At 38.2% G+C, this 13,434-nt stretch overlaps 1 long non-coding RNA gene across 1 annotated transcript in view; it reads right to left on the bottom strand.

The window, feature by feature from the left end:
* LOC130575012 (uncharacterized) overlaps window positions 1-13,434 on the bottom strand; it is a 313,637-nt gene that overhangs the window by 12,061 nt on the left and 288,142 nt on the right. The window lies entirely within an intron of this gene.

Genomic DNA, 13,434 nt, shown 5'->3' with positions numbered 1-13,434 from the left:
CAAGTATCTTAAAAGAAGTTTCTTTTTAATTRTAACTTATTTATACAATTTTTATTATAATGTATAAAACTTAATATTTAAAACAGAAATAATTTCAATCTCTAACAGTTTCTGACGGTCTTAACACCCCATCCATGTGCCCATCCACCTCCTCCCCAGCCTCTGAGATGATGGGCTGSGACAGGCACTCACACTAGTTAGGCATTCTAGCTCCTTGCTTCCCATGATACCATTCCATCACCTGGATTCCCAGGTTTAAACAACCTACACTCGCATATTGGGCCAATCTTGCTGCCAGTATGCAAAGACAACTGCAACAGGTATTTCTAAATAATAATAAAACTGATGATACCAGCTGAGTACGACTCTAACTCTGACAATTTTGCACATGATGGCAGAAAGCAAAACACGTCTGCATTCTCCCTCCAGGAGCTCTCTAATCATCAAGAAAAGGGAGATAAGGAAATGCACCTACAAAATAATTGACAGAGCTTTGCCCCACTGTGGTGTGGAGAGATATGGCCTATCAAATGGGGCACCAGTCTGGGCATAGGAGACTTTGGTTCAATTTCCAGCTGTGTTAGGACTCTAATAGGCAGTCTTAAGTAAATTGTGTCTGTGCACCTTGAAAGAGATTTTATTTCTTCTTGGTTTTGTCTTGTAAAACACTAAATGCCACAGATATGAAAGGTAGGTATTATTATGTTTCCCAGCTTTATGTGAAAATGTATCCTTCCATGTCAGTGGCACTGGTCCTTCGTTGTTTATCATGTACTTTTCCATCATCCAACAACAGATGTACTTTCTGGATAGTCTTCAAGATTGTTTTACAGAGCACTTGAGACTATTTTGTTTTAATTTTATTTCTTTTGTTGTTTATYTTCTTTAAACATTTTAACCTTRGGGATTTGGCTAGGCTACAACTATTAAAAATTATACAGCAATATGTAGTGTCTGTTTTCCATTTAAGTTAACTTTTGCAAAAATAAATCTCAAAGGATTGAGTATACCTTCTCCACTTTTCTGATTCTCTCCCCATGAATGCTGCTTTTTGTCTGGGCAACATCTCTTTCCTTTGTAGAATGATTATTAAAGCCAAATGTTGCTTGAAATATGAAATAYATTTGCCTTGCTCCTAGAATTGAGAGCATAGTGATTTCCTTACTTTCCTGTTTGTCCAAGTTCTGTCATCAGGTTTACATAAACAAGTCAGGTAGTCTTTCTTGAGACCAAGGAGATGATGACAGGAAGAAAGCAGACCAGAATGAAGTTGCAGAAAATAGGACCTTTTTAAAAAAAACCCAGTGAATTTCTCTAGTCTCCATTTCAGAGAGGCCCAAACTGCTAAAATAAACTTCATCTACAAAAATCCTGGTTAATCCAGGTCATGACCTTGCTTTCATTCCCATCCCCTGTCCTTTACTATTCTTAAAGCCACAGCATTTCAAAAATTAYGTATTTTTGCATCTTAAATTTGATCCAGAATTTAGAAAGCTCTGGAAAGGTTGAAGCCAATCACAATTTGCAAAGGAAAAAAAATCCTGTGATCCACTGTAGCAAAAGGAAACGAAAGGATTACAAAATTGCTTCAAAATAATGCCATAAACTTCCAAAACTCTGTTGGAGTTGCAACTGTGCAGCTCCCATTCCATTTTATAGAAGCTGTGTGTCTGTGTTGAGGAAGCTGCTCTGAGGAACCTCAGTCTGCGTCCCTAATGCCAACATCAAACTTCCAATTTATTGCTTTGTTTAACTTCACTCTGGTCACTAACTGATTTCCAAATGCTATAAATCCAGAGCAGCTTCAAATGCCAATCTTGACAAAGAACTGAAATAGTTTCAGAAACAATACCTTTCTTTTTTTTTTCTCTATAAAACATAGACTGGGAAAGAGGGTTAAAATATGATGTACTTCACATATTCARTTGAGAGCAGGGTAAGAGTCAGCCTGGGAATATTTAGGTAAGCCCAAAAAGCAACACTGGCAAGAGAAAAAAAAGAAATCTAACCTGTTCCTATTCATCACAATTATTTCTGACCCRCAGATTAAACCTAAAAAACTTTGAGAAGCTCTAAAGATATAATTATCTACAATTCTCCYTCCATTAAACTGGCATTTTACTGAATGTGGATCCATTAGGACAAAAAATTACATTTCAAACCCCCAAATTTTATGTGCACACTTGGAGGCCAATTGCTTCCCTCTCTGAACCTCAGTCCTGGCACTGAATTAACAATTATTTCAACTAAATTGCTTTTTGAGGGGTAAATTTCAGATACTCTCTCCTTTTCTTTCGTTATTTTGCCTGAGGGTTTGCATGGCCACAAAAACGAACTAAAATAAAAATAAGTCAAGCTTTCCAGTGGGGCCAAACCAAGTTTCTCTCTCTGCGACTGATGAAGAACTTCTGTGGGTGTTTCACAAATCCACTGGTGGTTTTTCCCAGCCCTGCAAAAACAAGATTCCCATGAGCCATCACCATGGGATCATCACTTTGCAAGACAGTTACAAAATACCCACAACCCCCAATACAAACAGCAAAACACACCAGCTAACAAAAACCACCTTGTTAGATCATGGCTGGAAGTTGCTTACGGATGTGAGGATGAAAATGGGTGGCACAACATGTTCTGAGACAATTCTGCACAAACCCCTCAGTTCACTTGAACAGGTTTGTGTTTTCTAAGGCCAGTATTTACTAGTGTACATACCTTGCAAAATAATAAGTGAAAGCTTTATTGATGACCAGAACATGATTTAACTCCTGGATTGCTGGCAGTTGCCAAACATGGTGTTAAAAAAAAAAAAAATGCCTGTTTCCTTCACAAAATTAATTTCCAGGATTTGTGGGCTGATATAAACCCTGCTTACTATCTTCAAAAAGGACATAACTAGGACAAAYCTTATAAAAGTCACAAAATTAGTTAGCTGCTATGATTTAAGTACCTATTTCCTTAAATAATTGATAACTGGTGCTACCAATTATGCAGGAGAGAGGATTTTTCACTGTAATTTCAAAGATGCAAATAGATTTTACCAACATATTCCAGACTAAAAWCCCCACAGAATGTAATAGGATAGAGTTCACATGCATGTTTATTTTCTGATGGATTGAGTTAATGACTGGCAAGTACAAAGAGCTCTTTAAATCTTCACATAAAGTGCCAGATTCCATAACTATGAAAGCAGAGAATGTGTATTCTCTCATTCCATCATTCTAAGGGAGTTCATGGGATCCCACCTCTGGGTCTATCTGTCAGAAGCAAAGAGGAAACAGCAGCCTGTGAGAAGGCAGTGAAACAGTGGCAAAATGCTGGGGTTGGTTGAGAGAAGTGATGGAGGGAAACTGTATATTACCAGAATAATTCRGCATCTGGAAATAAAAATCTCTCAAAAAATGCATACTCCACTTTAATTCCTTCCAATTAATTCTCACAGACTCTGTGTCATCTCATTTTCCCTATGTAAGAATTTAGCATTCTGTAAATTAATAGCAAYTTTTTACTAACTGATATTTTTAGGCATTCACTGCATCATTTTCAATTCTGCATAGTATAAGCCTTTTGTGTATGTACAGAGAGTAGTATCAGAAATAAAAATGAGATCAAACATTATTTCAAACATAAATATAAAACCTCTCTTCTTTCTTCCTATTTACTTTCTTTTTCCTTGACAGCCATCTTCTTCTGCCTCCATCCCCTTTTCACAAATCTTTACATTTCATTTCCCTAGTTTTTGTCAGCCTTTCCTGTTCCCTCCCTCCCCCACGTCTTTTATTCACTCTTACTCTCCTGTTTTGCTTTTGTTTGGACTGTTCTTAGCACTATTTGAGTGAATACAAGCTGAATGGATACCACAGGCACTGACCACTTCTACTGTGCTGCAATAAACAATACTTTGCATTTTCACTGTTGCTGCTGCTGATGCTTAGAACAATGTATTGTGCTCAGATTAGACTCACTTCACGTATATATTGTTTCACTTAATAGAAAGCAATTTCATGTTTGTTGCAGAAGCTTCAAAGGAATGTTTGAGCAGAGAAAAAAAAAAAAAAATAAAAAAATGAAAAAAAAAAAAAAAAGGAAGAGTCTGTCCTTGCAAGAGTACACACTGCATGTATACATGAAGTAGAAGATTATAATTTTGAGATCTCAGACATACAAGGGATGGGGAAAATTATTTTTATTCCACATGTGGTAGAGGCTAAATGTCCTAGTGAATTCAGTTCCCACTTCATCAATTCAATTAAGGAACAGTCCTAACATACCCTGATACAAGCCAACCTTTCCTCTCAAAGCCTCTCTTCTCTTGGTCTTCCCCTTCCTCCTTGGCTGGCCTCTGGATCCCAGAATAAGTAGAATGAGGAGGAAAAAGCAAAGAAGTAGGACCGGCACAGAAGTATGACTGTTGTATTCAGAGGTTTACGGAAATGTTTTTTCTGGGGCACAGATAAAGCTAGGATAATTCAGACCTTAAATTATRAAAGCAATATTTTAAATAATTTAAATAATGTCCTGTCATATGTGTGTTTGAGAGAATGGGAAGGAAAGCACTTTAGCTCCAATTAATCTGTTATCAATTCTGGGARTATCAAATCTATGAATGCTGAATCCATCCAGGGGATAACTTCTCCAMTGAAATTGAGCCTTACTGGAGGAAAAGGTTATACATGCCTCTGTTAACACACATATGGAAGAAAGGTTGATGAATAGAAAGARGTGGAACAAAAGTGAAGAGATACAAAGGAAGTTAATTTAAGTAGTTGAYTTGAAAACATAGGGCATATTTATTGTTCCTAACCTTCTTTGTACTGTACAGTAACAGCAGGATGAATTCTTCTTGATGATGATGATAATGTCAGTTTGGTTTTAGCCCAGGTACTGCATTATCAAAGCATTTTATCTGTACATTTTTCATTTTCATTATTACAGGGGTTGTTGCAAAGGAGGTTATTTTTATGTTAATGTTCTTACCCATTTCATCTCCATCAAAATTCCTTTCCTTTAAGCTCCTCTTAGGAGAATTTGGCAGATATTCCTCTCTCTATAAAGACATAGGGAAAAGGTCCCTCTTCCTCTTAAATTATACTTAGGTCTTGCTAGGTATAGAGGAGGAAGTGCAGAACAATGGCAAAGCACAATAATTATGATGGTAAAGATAGGGTCCTTGCTCATTTAAAGCTAATCCAACGATCATAAACCACAAGCAGATTYGAACCTGCATTGGAAACAATTGTTACTTTGCCCATCTGTTTGTCTCTTCCAAACACATGCTTATTCAAGTCATGAATACTTCAGCAAAACAGTTTTATTTACTTCACTCAGTGTGGTCCTTCCCACACCCATRGAGTATTTCCTGATACAGTTTCCTTTAGAGGAAGGTTCCATAAAAGCCAACTTGACGTGTTGTCTCTTGGTGGTGATGCAAACCCAAATGCTGCTGCTCTTTAGAATGCACTCTTTACTGAGGCAATATAATATTAATCTTATTATCACTACCTATAATTTACTTTTGGCAGCACTGGAAGGCCTCCCTGCCCACTGCAGGGAAAACAGCCAATTTATTTAATACTGAAGTAAGGCTGGCTCCAGAGAAACTGATGATTCCCTCTTAACATTTGAAGGAGAGCAGGGGCAGGGGATAGAGAATACACCTTTTTCTTTTCAACTTTTCCCCTTTTGGATTTACATCACCCTTGCACATTCAAAAGAACAGGAGAACCARTGATCCCCTTGTGAACTGACACTGAAATGGTTTCACAGAGATGCCTGCAGAGGTGTTCAAACTCCAGCTGCTCATTTCCCCTCATGGTTTGCATTTTGCTCAGCTTCATCAGCGGGGGATRAGATGCATGAGGCTGCTCATGATGMAACATCTCCCACAAWGWAAAARTATCATAAAAGAAATTATGAACAGGTTTAAATACAAAATGTAATTCATAATAACTTCATTTGAACTGGGAAAACACCTGTATTTATTCTCTCTATATGCATTTTTTTTTTTAAGCACACAAGAAGGCATGGAAGTGGTTATGAGAGATTTGAATAGATAAATGGTAAACGGGTTGTGGAGACCAATAGTTCTGTTCAAACCATGTGAAAGCTGTAAGGTCATAGTGAATCACAGCAATAAAGATTGGCAGCCTAAAATAAATGAATTTACAGTGTTGAATCATGATCTAGTTTTTGYRTCACCTGTTTGTTTCTCCYAGTAGAAAATGAAYACAAAAAGCATCRCTGATCGCAATTCTTGCAGTAGAGRTCAGAAGGAGAAGAATGSATTTGAAARTTAAATTAWTTTWGCATTCTTACAGTCTGTGTAGTCAGGTGTCCAAAAACAGAAAAAAAACCCACCTTTGTAGGAACACCAAAATATAAGTCTATATTTACACGTTTTACATGAAAAAATATCATCATCATATCTCTGTAATTAAAATCTTTATTAAAAGATAGTTTTGTTCTGCAGRCATGAGGTAACAGTTTAGAAAGAGGTTCATAAAGCCCTGTGGCAAGACCTGGGCTCAGCAGATGGGATCAGAGCATTCCTGTTCTCTGAGAGCAGGAATGGCCGGGGAATTGTAGCAGAGAACAGCAGAGGTGAGTGAAGGCTCTGTGCTGAGAGCACCAAACAAAACAGTGGGTGCCCCTTCATGTTTGTCCTGGCACRACAATTCCATAAAAACCTGCACTCTTCACCTGGTGTCTTTCACAAACATTACAGGAAACTGCTTGTTTTGCTTCTGTAAAACACTTTTCTGGAGGGTTGTGCATTCTTTACCAAAAATAAATAAAATAAAAAGTCTGCCGGTTCTTGTGTCCTCTCTGTCAATTACACAGCTAAAATTCTAACTATTTTAGATTATTCAATGCTACTTCAAGTTAAATCTCACAGGTCTTTGAACAATGGAGTTAATTTTTTCCAGGCCCAGAAGCAAGCCCATCACTTTTTAACCCTTGGGGTCCCATTTCCCTTTTTTACAGTTGTACTACAAGGGCAGAAGATGATTTCCCCCAAAATTAATGGGGACAATCATGCCTCATCACCTCCAAGTGGTTCACTGCTACTTGAAAATGGGAATTCTTTTTRTATTGGCCCCCAAAAGACAAAACCTTCATGTTGCAATAGAGAGGTCCACYCTTCCCATGTACTACCATTCCTTGGGATCATCCAGTTCTTCCCATATGAAATCTTTGCTCTCCYGTATACAGCCAACAAGACTTCACATCATGAACAGTTGTCACTAACATGCTCCCTTAAATATTAATAAAATTGTGAGCAAAAGAAACCTCAGGGGTGATCCTAAGAGCACTTCATTAGTAAAATTTTTCATCTCCAAGAACAAAACTTTTGACAATTTGTTATTGATCTCAGATTTCTGCTTAATATCTCCATCACCTTAAACAAAGCTAATTTTCTGCATAGTACCATTTCAAATTCATTACAAAACTCCACAAAGACCAAAATCTAATACTTTCCTTGCCTATGAAATTGGTTACCTAAAATCCTTATTTAATGAAAATATCASGTTATCTGATGTGATTGTACTTTAATAAACACATGCAGTGATATATCCCATTTTTTAATTTGCTGTCATATTTCAGTTACTGTTTCAAGAAATAATCATATTGAGGGTAATTACTGAGGCAGATGAAGGATGTGATGGGTGAACTTGAACAAGATAACTTCAAATCTTTYGGCTTCCCATCCTAAACTAGGGAAAATAGATGAGAAAAGAAGTGTTTTTTAAAGAGGAATGGTAGAAACCCCACGTCTCTAAAGCTAGGGTCATGGCAATYAGTTCTACATATTTAATATTTTTCTAACCCAGGTATTATTACTGGGTAGCACAGTGAAATTATGGATGCAGTAGAGACACTTAGGAAAAGAACGATAAATTGTTAAAATACTAAACATTCAGCCTTAGAATTAATGTTGTTATTGATGTTGTCACCTGGGAAGCACTTCTGCAAAGCATCCTAATGACAAAAGAGCACTCCATGTATTCACATATTGCTTATGTGTGAGGAGGGGCAACAGGTGACAATAGAGTAAAGGAGGAGGAAAACAAGACAGCAGCAGACTGGGCATGGTGTGGAAAAGCAGAATGTGACAATTAGGTGCTTGCTTCTTCCGGGAAAACCAAGGAAAAGCAAGATTTACAGCAGAATAAGGGGGAGAAGAAAGAAGGTAAATTCATTTTTTAGGGGTAAAAATCTTCCTGCACTAAAGGAATTGCGTTGTCGTTTTGGGGTTGTAGCAGCAGCCTGGCTTTCCCCTCGCTTTGGGAGCTGCATGCCAGGGATGTGGTGTTCTGTGACCACTTGTGTGTGGTGAGAACAGTGCCCAAAGAGGGATCAAATAATTGCATCAAAAGTTATCAGGTAAGACCCAAAGCACCCAAAAGCTTGACTGTTTTCACTTGGGATCATTAACTTCTAGCACCCATGAACTATGAAAGCAAACTTCAGCACAAGTCTCATTACTGAGGYAAAGTGGAAAGGAAAGTCCATCGTTTATTGCAAAAAGATGATTATTGTTGTTATTTTTCTTTGCTATTAAAGGAAAACCAAAATAACTCCAGCTAACACTTCAAAGAAAACAAATCTCAGAGACAAAACTGCCAAAACACTGCTCAGTATCATATCAGCTTGCAGATCTTCAAATGTGTAATTAAAAATAAGGCTTTTAAACAGTCAAGGTCATTTATGAACTTAGACAGTGGTGAATCTTTATATTTTGCTAGAGAAAGGTCTCCAGGAGCAAACTTCAAATAMATTTGAATCAGGCTCTATATGTCAATTTTTACTTTCTATTTCTATTAGTAAAAGTGTAGTAATGAAATAGAAGCTAAGGTTTCAAAAATAAAAACATTAAAATCATATCAAATAACATTATTATATTTCTCAGAATTTATTAAAAGATGTTTGAGAGGAGATTGTAATAACAAAGTTTGGTTTACACAGTAGGAAAAGAAATGTAAATTTTTAGGCATTTTTTAGACCTGAATAAGAAGGAARAAAAAACTAGCAAAATGCATCCAGAATTTTAAATGTCTTTTTTTTTTTAAAGATATATTTAATACGATTCCTACAATTTTGCTATACCCACAAGATGATTTAACTTAAAATGTAGTTATTTTTCTTATTATCCACTAAGAAATTCCATTAACCTTGGGCCTGCAATGTCAAAACAATGGTGGTGAAATCTGCAGTTTGCACTTCCAAAAACATTTAGTAAAAATATGGCTGAAAGCAATCTGCAGAAGGCATAGGGGGAGCTAATGGAAAATAATATGACAGATCAACACAAGGACTTTTTTAGAAAGAGACCACTTGTCTGCCAACATCATTGTCACAGTTACCTCTTTTTAAAATAAATTCTGAAAAATAAAGAGTAAGAAATGTTAAACTTCAGTCAGAAGGAGTCCATACTTTAAAATTAGGCCATAAATATGATTTAATACAGGATCACCTTACCTTTTTAATACAAATGTTTTAAACCTTATTTTATGCTCCACATGAATTATACATCTGCAGTACATATAATTTATAAATGATGTGGCCTTTAAGGAATTTGACAATGGTCTGATCTAAGATCAAGGGGAASTTCTCCAGAATGCTTTTAGGAATAAACATCAATCTGACAGTATAATTTTTTAGGCATTTTGAAGTGAAGTATCAATTTTTTCAGATAATTATCTGCTGGAGGTCAGTGTATGTCAGTTCCCAATCATTTTCTATTAGAGACAGAATGCAGGGAAGTTATATATGTACTAGAACAGATCTTCCCTGCATATTTATAACTAAGTAGTCCTTCAGGCTTCAGGGAGATAACACAGGTAAAACAAAGATGTTTAACCTCTTTTCSTGAGCCAGACAAGATTCATTACATGCACAAAAGCTGAGGTCTCCTGTTATGGCATTGTCCTAGCAGGGTAAATTGGTGAAAAAAGCTTAATTGAATCATGGCAAATATTCAGTGCCATTCAATTATTTGGAAAGAAACACTGTATTTTTCTGCATAAATATAGAAAAAGCTAAATTTACTTAAATGTAGAAATCAAATATATTGGTAAAGCTTGTTTGAATTTMCTTTGTCTTAACCATGTCCTTTAACTCTTCTAGGGCACCACTTCTTTCCTTTAAATGAATTCTATTCCAGATCTTTAGGTAGTGCCTTATTTTAGAATCAAATTTGATCTGTTTTGCCAYAAAGAGCTGGAGCTGCAGTCTCACTGTAGTTCATGAATGTAAACAAAACCTGGAAATTGTAAAGTAGAATATTATGTGATGCAATTATATCAGAGAGAGGTCTCCAGGAGCAAATTTCAAATTCATTTGAACCAGACTCCATATGTCAACTTTTACTTTCTGTTCCTGTAGGTAAAATTTTCATAACAATACTGAAATCCTCACAGTTACTAAAAATTCCTGTGACCTGCAAGGGGATGAAAATTCAGACTTCCCAGGACCTGGCAGTGAAGTCCTGGGATATGGTCTGTCAATCTCTTTCCAAGACCACCTGATGCTGAGTGCTACTGGTCCTGCAGCAAACAGACAGCACCAGGCAAAATTTTAAATCCAGGTTTTCAGGTTGCAAAGCAGAATGTGAGGATGGATTCTGCACCCATTGCAATCTCTGTGAGTGGCCATGGGGCTTTGAATATCCCCACGGCTCTTGGGGGGTTCTTCCCTTCTCTCTCTGGCTTGGAAGCTTCTGTGGAATCCCTGTTCCTTTCAGACTCTGAGGACTGATGGAGAGTGAGAGCACAGCCATAACTGAGGCAATAAATGTGCTCTCTCTCTCATCATATTCCTCTGGGGGATTTGGCTGAGAACCCGGCAAGCTCCAGGGAGATCTTCCACCTGTGAATGTGCCCAAATAGAAACACCCACCAACTGCAGCCTCACAGGGCTCCTTATGAAATAAAAAGCTGTGAATTAGATTGCAGGACAAAAAAAMCCTTTGGTTTAGAGGCTTCTGTCTATGTGATTCTCAGGGGATTTAAGTTTTTCTTCCCTATTTAACATTGCAAGGGAAGTATGGAGCAAAGGAAAAACACTGTCTCAAAAATAAGAAGAAAGGCAGAACATCAAACCTCATRTAAAATCTTAGTTGTTGGGCTGTTTCTTTGTCTTTTATATTTGACCTGAATAAACTAATTGCCTGAAATTGTCAAATAGTGGCATTAGAGTTTGTTTTTCTCATTTCTCATCTCTAACTGCAATACCAATTGGGATTCATGGAAGAAGACAAAGGCATCCCTGCCCCCCATACCAACCAGGCTGCCACTGCCTCTCTCCACACCAGGGAAGTGAATGTACATCTAACACGGGCACCTGGAGCTTTGTAAAGCATTACTGAGAGAGATTCTGCAGCCCTAGGTGCAGACAACACCAGATTAGGTCCTTCCTGGCTACACACATTTTAATTCCAGTATGGCCCATCATGAAGGTCAGTTTAGACSCCCAGCAAGCAGGTGGAATATCCATGCCATGACCCTCCCACTGCAGGCTGGCTTCACCATGCCACAATATGGCTGCTGCCAACACATGGAGAATCCTGCCCCAACCTTCCCCAAACCTTTAATTCTCAAAGACAGGAGACACTACAGCAGAAAAAAAGGCAAATTGCTTTTCCTCAAAACCACAGCAACCAGAGGATTAGCCCAGTGAATAACAAACTATATTTTATCCTTCTGGCTATTCTTTTTCCTGCAGGGTGCCCTCTATTCAGCCTAGAGAGCTTAAAATTCACTGGGATCCCACTAATGAACAAGGCCTTGTGTTATACGCATAGAAAAGACATTGCCCCTATTTCACAGTTGGAAAAATAAGTGCACGGAGAGAGCAAATGACTTTTCCAGTTGCATATCTGTGGCAGAGCTGGGAGGGTTCACTCTCTGTCTGTTTGAACCCCCATCCTACGCCCTATCCCTCCCCAGGACTCACCCTGTTCTCATGAATGGTAAAAACCAGACGGAAGTTGCCGAGAACAGACATGTCTAAAAGAGTCCTTGGCACTGATCAAAAGTGGCCTCGAAGCTTTAAAAAGGCAGTCTATGGCTCTGGAGATGTGTAATGGGTTTTTAAGCTCCATTTTTAGTTTTTGTGGTTACACAGCAAGATTTTAAGTAGCCGGCCAGCCCAGCGCATCCGGCTGTTCCTGCCGGCGATGATAGCGGTGGCCTCTGTTTTTACACGCTGTGCTCATCAACGCAATTCTGCAAACTCGGGGTTTGTTCCACTTGGGCTTTGAGMTACAGCATTTGAAGATGAGCAGTTCCTTTCAAGATATTTGCAGACCTTGCCAGAGTCTGATTGCGGCATGACACAGACATCAGGTTGATTATCCCTTGACTGAGGATGTTTTTCTCCTGCTGTCWACTGAGCTCGATACCAGCACGCAGTACTGGGGCTGCAGCACTACAGCAAAGCCCCAGTAACACTGCTGAAACAGAACAGGATCCATTTTTTCTGTAAATGTTAAAAATTTGCCAACAATGTTCCAAGGACAGTGTTGCTATGTATCTCAGATTAAAAAAAGAACGGAAAAAAAAMCCCCAACATGACTATATCAACTTCAACTCTGACTTATTCAGCATATTTGAGYAGGTACAGAAAATCTATTTCACCTAAATAGTATATTCATTATACATCAGTGCTGCAGGTAGAAAGGAAATGAAGAAGGAGAATAATCTCTTTGAAAATGGCATAATACTTTTCTTCATTATTTCCTTTTTCTTTCTTCACGTTTCACTGTTTCAGCCCCCAACACCTACCWTTTTTATGGCTTGAAAATGAATATAAAACAGTCCTAGACTTTCAGTCTGGAGAGCCTGCATTACAGTGAAGAGGTACCTTTGTGAGATAGCACATTCATGCCATCTGTACAGAAAGTCACAGCACACTCAGAGCAAACACCCAGTTCCACTACCTCATTCAGCTGCTCCTTGGGAACCCTGAGCAACCCAGGTGAATCTGAATAAAAACCAGGAAGGTTCAATCTCTGCTCCCCTCCCCAAGGTCTTATAGACTACTGTACAATTGCTAGACTCTGGAGAAAAGCTAAGATGAAAAGCACTATAAATGATCAGAAAAAATAGACTAAACATGCGTTCTGTACATCACCATAGCCCCAACACAAACTTCTGCTCTCTGCACGTGCCTTAAATCCACATTGAGGTTGCCCTGATTCAGACTCCTCAAGCGAAAGCAGGAGACTGGAGGGGACCTGCACTTCCTCAATTTCTGATCTCATTTTGGCAGTTGTGTGRATTTTCTGCCAAGCACAGTGGAAAGGTTAAATGGCAAATGAGCCAAAGTCCTGCAGGCATCTGACAAGAACCTCGGGAAGAAAACAGCTTTCCTGCAGCTGAGCAGCTGAGCTAACAGAGACAGCATTTATTTTCACCAGAGCATGTTGCCACAACC

The sequence above is a fragment of the Malurus melanocephalus genome, unplaced genomic scaffold (assembly GCF_030028575.1).
Source record: "Malurus melanocephalus ecotype Western Australia unplaced genomic scaffold, MMel_1.1 scaffold_95, whole genome shotgun sequence".
Taxonomy (NCBI): Eukaryota; Metazoa; Chordata; class Aves; order Passeriformes; family Maluridae; genus Malurus; species Malurus melanocephalus.
This window is presented reverse-complemented; position numbering and strand designations above follow the sequence as displayed.